This window comes from Pteropus alecto, unplaced genomic scaffold, assembly GCF_000325575.1.
Source record: "Pteropus alecto unplaced genomic scaffold, ASM32557v1 scaffold20, whole genome shotgun sequence".
NCBI classification, from domain to species: Eukaryota; Metazoa; Chordata; class Mammalia; order Chiroptera; family Pteropodidae; genus Pteropus; species Pteropus alecto.
The window spans coordinates 32,457,962-32,471,765 of NW_006436298.1; positions in this window are offsets into that span (position 1 = coordinate 32,457,962).

The following is a 13,804-nucleotide window of genomic DNA, read 5'->3' on the forward strand; positions in this document are numbered from 1 at the left end:
TCAGTCTTTGCTATTCAAGTCAGTTAAAAATGTTCTGATTACCTGGGATGAAGAGCTTATAAAAAGCTTTCTAGGAGAACCAAAGAATTGAGATTCTTAGGTGGTTTATATTTATTTGTTCAAGCAAACTTAATTCTAGTAATATAATTCATCTCTCTATTCACACACTAAAATAGTTACCTCTGTAGTTCTTTGATCTTTAAATGACTTGCCTTTTTAGAATACATTTATTTATTTTTTACTGTTTTGGCTCTTCTATGTAATAATTTCTTTTAATCTCTCCCTCAATAATTTTCAGTGAATGTTTCCAGAACACTTTCACTAAAATTTTAAATGTCCTTTAAGTGTAGCAATTAGTTTTATTAAGACATAACAAACTAAATCTTAACAGAAATAATGAACATTCAATGAAACAAAGACAACCCTCCATTTAAGATATAAAACTGGCACTATTTCTTTTCCAAGCTGAGAAAGTACACTTTGCCCTTTGGTAAGAATTTGACTTTAATATTTATAACTTAATTGCTTTATTCTGTGCTTTAAGGACTTAGACATCATGCTTTTTTTTTCTAAACCTCTGAAGAAAAAACTTCTTTTAAATCTCCATGAGTTTTCCAAAGTGTACAGTATAGAAAAAGCAGGAGCAGTATAACTATAGTGGAGAAACATGGAAGACACTCCCTTAACTAGATGATCAAGGCTAACATTTTCAGTGATAAATTATTTTGATCGTGCAAATTTTTGAGGACATGTGATGACAATGGCACTTCACACTTGTATTCTCCCTAAAACCCCATTGCCTCAGTCTAGGGAGACAGAAAACATCAGACTAACTCAAACTAAGGGTCATTTTACGAAAAAAAAAAAAAATTAAACATCAACATAAGAAGGAAGGTTTGAAAACTGTCATAGAAAACGGGAATCTAAACAAACAAAGATTAAATGTAATGTAGTATCCTGGATGGGATCCTGAACAGAAAAAAGGGCATACGAGAGAAACAAGGGAAATCCACATAATGCGTGGAGTTTACTTAATAACAATGTTTCCAAAGTTTAATTGCTTATGAAATTTTGATAAATGAAAGAGAATAACTAGAAAAGTTATCTATTATTAAAGATATCTGTTATATACTGTAAAGTTGTAGCAATTAAAATGGGTGAAGTTTAGTGTCACTCACTGAATGTTTCTGACTCTCAGAAATCTTTCAGGCACATAGTACAATTCCTTGATGCTTATCATTGCTTGGGGCCAATTGAGGAGTTCTGGCCAACAAATTTTGTGGGTAAACGATTTGTAACACTTCTTGGACAAATATTTAATTGGTTATACAAGTCTCCAGTGCTTTCTTTTTTTTCTCTGACAAAGTGACCAACAATATTCCAAATTGTGTTTGCCCTATCAGCCTGAGTCCACTTATGACTCAAGTTCCAATGAATAGAGTTGCTCTCTTGACTAGGGTACATTTCTGCAGGGGAAACAACCAGGAAAAAAAAAAATTCAAAAAAACATCGTTGTCGTAAATCACTGAGAATTTGAAGTTGCTGGTTATCACATCAAAACTTTTGCTTATACAATGAAAATGCCATTTTTTTTTAATGAGGAAACACCAAAAAATTCTAGTCACACAGACTTTGCTACTTTAATTAACTAGATTCATTGAACAAACTTAATAATTGCCACTATTTTCCTTCATAATGGATTGTATGAACATAAGAAAATAATTTGTAAAATCTGTGTTAAGCATAAAAAGTAGATATTTAGTTTTAAAACATTAGAGATAATATTCCAGCTATAGTATTATCAAACCTTATGCTAAAGACGAACATTTATCTAACACCATTATTTCCCCAAGTAAAATTAACAGCATTTAAAATACTTTAAGAACTAGGATTCATGTATATGCCATGAATGTCAAGCTTAGCATTTGCTTTGAAGGAATATTTAGTAAATGTTTCTCCTCTACCAAAATCTCTCTTGCCTCATCTTTATCCACCTATACTATTCACTCTTTTTGATATTCTTTTGACAGTCTACATCTTACCCCTCCTTAAAGAGAAAGACATCTACCATCTTATCTTTTTTGCCCACAGAGAAAACATTTCTCTGAAATACTATAATACTCACAGGACATATTTAAAAGTTAAAATATTTTCTACTATTATTTTATGATTCACTGTAATTGTCTGTGATAATCTCATCTCTTTTAGCACACTGAATAACAAGACCAGGGTCTTAGGACTTTTTTCATAGTTTACCAACTACTTCAAATGGTCCTGGGTACCTGGCTAATATTAAATAAAAAATATTTTTTTTTATTTACTAGAAGATTCAAGTCTAAATTAAAATATACATCTACCATGAAAATTTCACAAAATAGCTTCAGTTTACTTAGATAAATCTCTTATTCTACACAAACTCTTCAATATTTTTATCCATTAAGTATATGGAATATCAGTTCAAATTTATTAACAAATTTTCTGAGAGCAAGCAGAAATAAGCCTGCAAACTCTATAGATTGATTCTATTTGAAAGGCAAGTTTAATTTGACCAAATATGCTTTATCAAATATTCTTTATAAAGATAAAAATTTTTAAGACTAGGAATTACAGAAAAAAAAGAAAACAAAATCTCTCAAACATATGTGAAAAATGTTTCAACTCATTTAGTAATCAGAGAAAAGTAAATTAAAACCATAATTAGATTTATTTAAAACCCACTAGATTAGCAAACATATAAACAGATCTAAAAATGCTAAGTGTGGATGAAAATGTGGATACCGTAGGTGCAAACTACAGATATTTATATTTTTAATATTGTTACATACTGCCAATATTGAGATCTTAGAGAAACAAATGCAATAGAATTTATATATCTTTTCTCTATATACTGAGCTAGATCTAGATAAAGAATATATATAAACATATATATATGTATGTATATATATATGTGTGTGTATAAATATATATTACTGTTTTTGTTTCTCTGGAGAACACTGACAAACAGTATGCAACAACATGAAATATAATCACAATATTTGCATAGGAGCAAGGCACACAATTATACATAGTGTGGGTTAATTATGTAGAGACTAAAACCAAGCAAACTAAAAAAATCGTGTTAACAAATGCATAATAAAATAAAGAAGATAAGCAAGGAAATTATTATAACAGCTCAGAAGAGTGATCATTTCTGCAAGAAGAAATATTTTGGGAGGAAACATACAGAAGCTTCAAGGGTGCTAGAAATGTTCTTTTTTGAACAGGGTAATGGTTACATAGATATTCATTAATACTTATTATTTAAACTACACATATGTTTTACATATTGTTGTGTGAATATCATATTTCAGACAATAGTAAAAAATAACCTAACTAAATTTATGCAACAGAGGGTAGTGCATTAAAAAAAATAAAAAGGGAGGGGGGTGTGGGGGAATAGGAAAAAGATTAAGAATATAGAGAAAAGAATTGATTTATTTTCCCAGGATCTCAATAAAATACCTACTATCTAAATATTATTGGTTTATTTCAAATTTATAAATGCTTAACAAATGAGATTGACTTTTAAAATAGAGACAAGATACCTGAAGAGTTACAGCACAGACAGCTTAATTGGGTTTTATTAAGATTTTCATTATATTGGCATATATAGTTGTATAATGTGGCATGTGATATTCAGACTATCAGGCTAGTAAATGACTTCAGTATCGATCAAGTGTGACTTTTGAAAATTAAATGATTAGCGATTTAAGAGAAAACGGAAATAAAATAGAAAATTAAAAAATGCTTGGGGAAATTTTATGTAGTCATTATAAGATGTTATTCTTTGTCATGTTATCTTTCTTTCCCACCTAGGTTAGGCTCTCTATTAAAAAAAATAAATAAAAATTAGAAACTGTAGAAGAATTCAAATACTCATTTTTGTACTATCCATAAAAGGTTTTATATTTATGTTATTTTGGGAGGGAGGTAAAATTACAAGTAATCATCTCCTTGTCTTAGTTCTATAGATATTGTTCCATAGATAGTCAGTGCCTAACTCTCAAGGGTTTCATTAAGAATTTGTGAGAGTGTATTCCTAAATTAAGACACAATATTTTTTATTAAATAAAACTCAAAATGACATTTGAAGCCCATTTGCCTTTTTCATCTACCTAAACCACTTACAATTTACATGAATGACCTCACAAGAAAGTAAAAAAAAAAATTCCGAAGGTCTAAAAAGAAAGAGGAAGCCAAAACCCAAAATGATTAGTTGAACATATGTGTGGCTAACCTGGTAGTCTTCTCCAACCTTTCTGTTCAAAGAATTTGGTTCTTAATGGCTACATGGGTACAACAATTGAGAACTTGAGAGTCTATGAAAGTGGAAAGTCAAAACTGAAATGCATAAATAATGCCAGCAGAGAAGTATCTACTGCCAGTAGAGGGTTATAACAAAAATTTATGCCTATCCAGAGCTCCAGTTGGAAAATATCTATGCATGAATATGTAACCAAAGATCTGCTCTTTCATGAGTTTATAGTTTTAAAGATCCTTCTGTATTTTTAATGAAAAAAGTAGTTTTTAGATTAATTTACAGAATATTCATCATAAGAACAGTGGTCTTTTCTACATATAAAAAGATATGATACCTAAAAATAACAACACAGAGAGAAATATGGTGATAAAAAAAGAGAAAGAAAAAAAAATAATTAAATAGACAGCAACCGTGTGATTTAACAAGTTTTTCTATATTTTCTACATTTATGCATTGTACTCCCTAGGTAGCTATGGTCATCTTCTTATTTTTAAGGATGTAGAAGAATCAGTCAGTTCTTTTATTATTAAATAATTTTATAATATCTTAACATATTTTTGTGAAAAAATATTATACCTCAACTGATCAATTTATAAAAATCAACAAGAAAATAAATTTTAATTTTTGAATTATTTTCCTAATTTTTCTGTATTTTGAAAGATAAACAAGAAAGTTTCATTCTTTTCCATTATGGAGCCAACACTGAAACAACAGTTTGTTTGAAACACGAATGTAGATATGACTCCAAAAGACTTTTGAATATGAATATGAATATGAATATGAATATGAATATGCATCAAATTTACCTTCAACAAAGACAGCCTTCATTGTGGATATTAAAATACTCCTCTATTATATAAAAGCAATTATAAAATTAAAGATCACAACATTCTTTATATGTGTGTCAGTCATATTTTTTGAGAAAAATCATTGTTTGCTTCTTTAGAATCATTTTGACTGCTACTGTGTAAAGCCTAGATATGGGATTTCTTGTTAAAAATTGAATAAGTAATACTAGCACATTGATAGTACCAGTTTTAAAAATATTTTCTCTTCCTCTGCTCTCTATTAATGAGATGTTCTATTCTTGTGAAATAAACTAGTTAAGAATGCAATTTTAAATGATCTGTTTTAATTTCACTCACGAGAAGTCCCAATTACGACATATCAACCGAGACAATTATAATAAAAGTACTGTTTTTTTTGTTTTGTTTTGGACTCAGATCTTTTTTTAACTTTTTGTTTGTTTCTTAAAAGATGACCAAATTCAGAAAACAACAACAACAAAAAATAAATATAGCCACTATAATCACCTATCCAGATATTTAAAATTTTTTTACCTCAGCTGCTTGCTACAAATTTACTCAGACTAGAATTGCCTGCAGCAAAAATCTGAATCTTGCTCTGAAAGTCAGTGATGGGGAACTAATGTAGAATTTGGTCTGTTAAATTAATTAAACAAGGAGGCCATTAGACTGAGATGGCTCTAATGCCCTGACGGCCTACAACGTAAGCAAAAGAAAGTCTAAGCCTGTAAATGCCTCAAGGTTATAAAAGTAGAATGCTAAGGATAACCAATCACAATCAGTCAAGTAGGCTTTAAGCTATAATGAAGCTATAATTTTCTTACTTTGTTTCTGACTTTTCTCTGTAATAGTGTCTCCCCCAGCATCTGTCCGTGGTGCACTCTTAACCACTTCCAGTTTAGTGCTGCCGAATTCAAAAAGAATTTTGCTCAAATGAACTCAAATTTTTTAATATTCCTCAGTTTATCTTTTTACAGTTCTGGTATCAAAAGCGCGACCAAAGAAGGCCCCTGATTGCCCCCAGGCTTAATTACCTTTAGAATGCATGAGTTCATCATTTTCTCACTGCCTCTGGAGATGGTGGGTAATTCCTTCTTGGATCTAAGCACTGCGCTCTGCAGCTTTAGCGTTAAGAGTTTTCAGACTTTATTTGAGCATTTATTTTTCCAGACAGGGTTCAGAAACCACCAAAGTTAGACTGGGTCAGACATTAAAACCAGATGTTTCCAAGATTGGACTGGGTCCGATTAGAAATGACTTAGAAGTTGGACTGTTCCCTGAATTGGACTGGGTACGATTTAGAAATCCGACTGGTTCCGGGGTCAGACTGGTTTTCACTTAGAAAATGGACTGATTCTGGGGTCAGACTGGGTCTTTTGTAAACTGGACTAATTTCAGTGCAAAGCTTCAGGAGAACAAAATTTTATTTTAAGTCTGAACAGGTAGGTTAAATTTATCAAAGATAATCTCTAATTACAGTGGCCATAGTGGAGAAATTTTAACTGTATTAGGTAAGCTTATTTGTTTATGAGGTGCCCTAAAAAAAAGGAGTCTCAGCCAAGCACTTAGTGTAAAGAGTTTAGAAACTTATTTTTCCTTCTCCGCAGTTTCTGATAACTAGAATGAGACCCTCTGGGACAGACTCTCCACTCCCCGAAGCCTGTAGGTGGGAACCTGGCAAAACTGGCAGAAGCCAGCAAAGGATGAAAGTATCTCTCTCAGATCTCCGTGGTGCCTGGTCAAGAGAAGAGGGTAAAATTTTATGTTGTCTCTTTTTATTCAAATTGAGATTGGCGGAGAAAAAAAGAAAAAGAGAAAGAAAAAGAAATTTAGTTATTGATCCTTCTTCTCCCAGTGTCAGCTATTGCTGTTTTGTTTGTTTTCATTTGTGTTCTGAGAACTTGGTTTGGCAAATATCAGGTTGAGGCCTCCAAAAATATGGCCAAATAGAAGTGTGGGTTGCATTCCATTTGCTGTTAGGATCCTGCTGTCACCCTTGGGGCCGATTGGAGTTCAATGTGACCCCAACGGCAGGGGGTAGGGTGAGGGATAATGATGGCACAAATGTGTAGTTAGCATTTTTCCTCAGCTCTTCCTCAAATGATGCAGTGAAGAATCACAGGTCATTGAGATTTAATAGTTTTATTAAAAGTATATTTTAGAAAGACAAAGAATGTCCTAAGGAGGCACATGGAGAAAGACAAAGTATGCCCAAGGAGGCACATGGTCCCAGCACTGTAACCAACAGAAAGGGGCCAAAATGGCTGCAAAAGGGTAAAAAGGCCACCAAAAAGAGAGAGAACCCAGAAGGTCAAAAGGGGCAAAAAGGGGAACCCAAAAGAACAAAAGACAGGGAAGTCCAGAAGGGCAAAAAAGCTCCTGGAAGTAGAAATGTCTGCCTTATATTTGGCCCGTGATAGGTGGTTCCAAAGGCATGCCTAGGTGATTGGCAAGTGAGGTCATTTTGATTGACGCCAGAATGACACTATGCAATGACTTTGCCTACTGCGCATGTGTGTACCCAGAACTCTACTACCATTGGAGTGTTCTTTGGGCATTCTCTAGGCTGGGCCCCTATTCCTTTGTTCCTCCTTGTCGCTCATGTCTGACTAGCTACCTAATATTACCACTGTTGCTAGATTTCAGGGCAGTTGTCTTTCTTTTGGTTATCTTTGAGAACACTTATTTACAAGTCACTGTTTATTGCCACTTTCGTTAAAATCATACCTCTGAGGGCAAGTCAATGTTGATTTCATTCCTACTCATCATCTTATGTGGAATGCATTTTTAAAGATTCCAGACTTTTCTTCTAAACAGATGTTCCTTGAACGGTTTTCACTTTTTTTTTCTGCTGTTAGACTGTTTAAATAAGTTAGCACCAATTTGTTAGGCTATAAAACTGGGTACTTTACCGGAACCAATTTTATATTAGCATAAAACTTCAGCACACTTGGCCCTAGTGTTTCCCCATGGATAGGAAGTAGCCTTTCTCACCATTTTATAGCTTCATTCATCAGTGATTTATTTGCAAATTGAAGTTTCTTTCGATGGATATCTTTTTCTATGCTAATAAGCTACCAGCCAGTCCTGCCCAAGAATTGTGTAGCCCTTCAGGGTTAATTTCAGAAGCAAAGTAATTCAATTCTCCAGCAATTCCCTAGAAAAGATAAGTACAGGACAGAATTAGTGCAGACATAAAAACAAGCATTAAATATTTTTTGTGAGGTAGCCACTCACATATTTATCTCCACCCTTAAACCTTAATTACAAAGAATGTTAGAAATAATGGCAATATCACTTCACTTGCATTTGTTGCCATCAGCATAGTGTACAAGTTATGAAGACACCGGTATGAAATAACCCAAGTTGATTCTTTACCTCATTGGTGAGGGAATTACCTACCTGCTCAATGTAATTATTAACCATTTTCTAATTTTTGCCATAAAAGAAATTTTGTCATAAAAGTCTCACCAAATTCTACAATACTAATGAGAAGTGTGCCATATCAATTTTTCATGACTGAAATCGAAATGATCTCTTTTCACCTCTTTTCCTCTCCTACACGAAATGTGAAATGGAGGTATTAAGGTAAAAGAAATATTATGCCCTTTGCAAATTTCATTGAATTGTACTATGAAGTCTTTTTTTAAAGTGCATTAAAATCAAATTAATTTTCTTTGAGAACATAGGGAACTGTTTTTCAGATCATAAAAAAAAATCCTCGCTTTTCAAAAAAGTCACAATTTTCCTTATGACAGATAAAAATATTCACGAGACTATAATTCCATTAAATAAAATATTGTAGCATTAAATTGCAGCTTAAGAAAATAATAAGTATCACCCTTTAATTTCTTGGTCTAAAAATGTGGTTTTTATAGAGGAATTTATTGTTTTAACTATGCCTCGCTTCCAAAATTCCAAAATTAACAGTGAATGCTCAATTTTTTAAAAAATGGCATAAAAAATACGTACCATCTCCTCTGATCTATTAATTGATTATCTCATTATGTGGTTTTTCAATACAGTTTGATATATTTGCCTATACAAATGTGCATCACAAATTTGTCATGAAGTTACTGCCCACTTTTTTTCCTATTCTTTAACAATACCATATTACTGAAATGATTACATCACATTATAACATCTCTGATTATATATGAAGGGCATTTTTATAATCAGTCACATTACTTAAGTTTTATGTGTTCCTAAAGTAAGGTTTGCTATTGGACTTTAATTAAAAAATTGATAATAAAAAATTCTTTTCAGAATCTTAATATATTTTTTAAAGTTTTAATACAGAAAGTTCAAAAAAAAACACAAAGTAGGAAGAATAAAGAAACCTATATACCCATAACCTAGTACATTATTTTTCTATTGCTGCTGTAAAAAAACAAAAACAAAAACAAAAACACAAAACTGGTGATTTAAAACAGCACAGTTTTATTATTTTATAGTTCTAGAGTTCATAAGTCAGAAATTGATCCTATTCAGCTAAAATAAGGGCTGTATTCTATTTTTAGAGACTCTGAAAGAGAATCTCTTTTGCCTTTCAAGTTTCTAGAGGTTGTCTACAGCCTTATGGTGTTATTCTTCTGTCTTCAAAGCCAGCAACATCAGGCCAAGTCTTTTTCATATTGCCATCTCCCCAGTTCTCCCTCTTCTGCCTTCCTTTTTTATTTATAAGGATTACAGTAAGTCCTCACTTCATGTCCTTGATAGATCTGCAACTTTAAATGAAACAGTACATAATGAAACCAATTTTACCATAGGTTAATTGATATAAACAAGAATTAAGTTCCTAATACATCTGATCAAAGTTATAATGAAAGGACATTATTCAAGGACCAACTGTACATTGATTCACTCCCATATCTTGTGTCCTCTATCCTCCCCACCTGCTACCTCTGCAGGGTCTTCCAAGATCATTTTTCCATCTCAGGGTCAGTTGATGAGCAAAGCTCTATCTGCAGCCTTAACTATTCCTTGCCATATAACAAGATATTCACAAGTTTCTAGAATTAAGACCTGGACCACATTTTAGTGATGGTGATACAGGGTCAATTTTATTTCTGCCTCCTATATCTACTACAATTATTAACATTTTGCCATTATTCTATCTATCCTTTTTATCCCTCTACACATATACACAAATTTTGTTTTTGTTATATGTTTGTTTGCTTCAGTTTTCTTTTTTAGCAATCTCAGACTTCACATCGCTCTACCAATAGATATTTCTGTATGTATCTCAAGAGAAAATGACATTTTGCTTAAACATAACCAAAATAATACTTTACAAAATAATAATTCTATATAATATCATCTAATACTTAATCTATTGATAATGTCTCCTAAATATTTTTAAATGTCTTCTACAATTGATGATGAATCAGATCAAAATAAGTTTTGCATGTTCTATTTTGTTAATATGTGTCTTAAATCTCCTTTACTCTATAACCATTTCTCATTTATGTTTTTTTTATGTCATTTACTAGCTGAGGTTACTTGTGTACTCCTTTGAATTGTTCAAACTCTGGATATGGCTAATTACAACTTCATAGCATAGTTTAACAATAATCTTTATCTTCCTTATTGCCTATACACTGGTAGTTAGATTCAGGTTGTTATTTTCTTTCCCCCAAGAATATATTATAGTGTGTGTAATTTGTATTGTATCACTTTGAATAATACATGGTGTGTGGTTGTCTCAATTTTAGTGATTTTAAGAATGATTATTAGATTCAGGAGCTGTCAGCCTGATCCATCTAATATAAAGTATCTGATCAACAATTAACCTGATGAATTCACCAGCAGTTGATAACAGTTGCCTAAATAATTTGAAACTACATTTCAGGAGCTTCTTCTATTATCATATTTAACACTGTTCAGTGTTCCATGAAAATTAACTTATCCATACTTTCCAGGAATTTAACTAGTGGAGGAAAGGAGGTATATTAGTAACAAATCGACTTATCTGTATAAGAAAATGTAAAGCGTTATTTTGTTTCATTATCTTCTTTCTTGACTTCAGAGGTCTGATCCATCACAATTTTGATAATATGTTTCCAAGAGAATACAACAAAGTGACTGATAATCTTTACAGAGATAATATCACTGATAATATTACAGAGAATGTAAGAATTTCTATGTTGTATGCATTTGGAGTACAGTTAATCATTGTGTTTCTACAGAAATTGGATCCAGATTCCTTGGAAAATATTACCTTTAATTGGTAATTTGACAATTACTTTTATCATATTATTTAATCTCTTTCTAAGATATCATTATCCTTATTTAGGAAAAGCTTAAATGATTATACATTTTTTATGTCTAAAATAAATTAAGGCCATTTATTAAATAGAAGCAAGTTCTAGTCATATTCTAATTATCTAATTAGTAAAAATACTGAACATAAAATTGCATAATTAGAACATATAATTAAGTAAAAGTTAAGATGTATTAGTAATTGGCATCTACAATGTCTATGTTTATGCTTTACTTTTAGTAACAAGTATAACTTCATAAATCATTTTTATAAATGATTTTATAAATCAATTTTATAAAATATATAGGGGCTTTAAAAGTCATATTGTGGATGCTGATTTGATGTGCATGTTCACATATCAAAGTTAAGCATTCGTGACTGATTTTTATGAATCTTTCAAAAACTTATGCTTAACTTTTAGTGTGTTTCCTAATTGTCCATATATCCCACTTTGAAAATGTTTTAGAAGTCATATTCCATTCTAAACAAATATGAAATATTTTAGATTCCTTTTATCATGACTCACTTAAAAACCTGAGATACTATATATATTTATCTCTTGGTGTCTACTTTTTTTTTTTGTAACATTAGCAATCATTCACATCTAGTGATTTATGAATTCCCTAAGAGCTTTCGTGCCATTGTGTTTTTGAAGAACCTTAGTGCCTAGATCATACTAAGGAGGAATATGTATTAAGTTGATTTATTAAAAAATGGAAATATTTAAAATAAGGTCATTGATCGATGATATTTTAAATCTAATATTTTAACATGTTTATTATTAGATTCAACAAAACTTCAAGTGTCTCTCTTTCCATATGCCCCTGACTCTACATAATATATTCTGAAGAATTACTACAACTATAATACATAATATACTTAAATACTCATCTGAGAAGGCTCAGTATATAGTCTATGACTCAGTTCACTATTTACTGTCACAACTTTAATTTACTCCCAGAACACTGCCCAGTCCTTACAAACAATCAGGCCATGGGTCAATCCCTCCCATTGACCTACAAACAGAAAACAAAGCTCAACTACCACAGGAGGCCACACACAACCCATACAGAGGACACACCTGGAGCACCAGGGACATTGCACCACTGGACTCCATAGGGCACGTACTACATAAGACCACTCTACCAAGACCAGGAGACATAGCATCCCTACCTAGAACATAGAAACAAACACAGGGAGGCAGACAAAATGGAGAGGCAAAGAAACATTTCCAAATAAAAGAAAAGAATAAATCTCTTAAAAAATAACTAATCAAAATAGAGATAAGCAATTTACCAGATACAGAAGTCAAAACACTGGTTATAAGAATGCTTAATGGACTTATGGGGAGAGTAGATGAACTCAGTGAGAACTTTAACAAAAAGATAGAAAACATAAAAATGGAGATAGAAAACAAAAAAAGAACCAGTCAGAAATGAAGAATACAATAACTTAAAGGAAATATATTAGAAGGAATCAACAGTAGATTAGATGAAGCAGAGAACTGAATCAGCAATTTAGAAGCTAATGTATCAGAAAACACCCAATCTGAACAGCAACAAAGAAAAAAATATCCAAATAAATAAATAAATAGATAAATAAGAATAGTTTAAATGGCCTTTTGGACAACATCAAATATAACAACATTCACATTATAGGGGTACCAGAAGAAGAAGAGAGAAAGCAAAGGATTAAAAATCTATTTGAAGAAATAATGACTGAAAACTTCTGTAACCCAACAAAGGAAATAGACATACAAGTCCACCAGGTGCAAACAGTCCCAAACAAGATGAATCCAAAGAGGCCCAGACCAAGATACATCATAATTAAAATTCCAAAAGTTAAATACAGAGAATCTTAAAAGCACCTGGAGAAAAGCAATTAGTATTAGTTACTTAGGAGGGAGCTCTCATAAGACTTTTAATTGATTTCTCAATAGAAACTTTGCAGGCCAGAAGGGATTGGCACAAAATATTCAAAGTGATGAAAAGCAAGGACCTTAGATCAAGATTACCCAGCAAAGCTAACATTTAGAATCAAAGGAGAAACATAGAGCTTCCCAGACAAGAAAAAGTTGAAGGAGTTTATCAACACCAAACTAGTATTGCAAGAAATGTTAGAGGGACTTATCGAAAAAGGAGGAGGAGGAGAAGGAGAAAGAGGAGGAGGAGGAGAAGGAATAGGAGGAGGAGGAGGACGAGGAGGAGGAGAAGGACGGAGAGGAGGAGGAGGAGGAGGAGGACGGAGAGGAGGAGAAGGAGGAGGAGGACAAAGAGAAGGAGGACAGGGAGGAGGGGGAGGAGGAGGAGGAGAAGGAGAAGGAGAAGAAGAAGAAGAAGAAGAAAGTTGTTGAAGAAGAAAGATTAAAAATATAAATAACAAAATGGCAATAATTACATTATTTATCAACAATCACTTTAAGTATAAATGAATTAA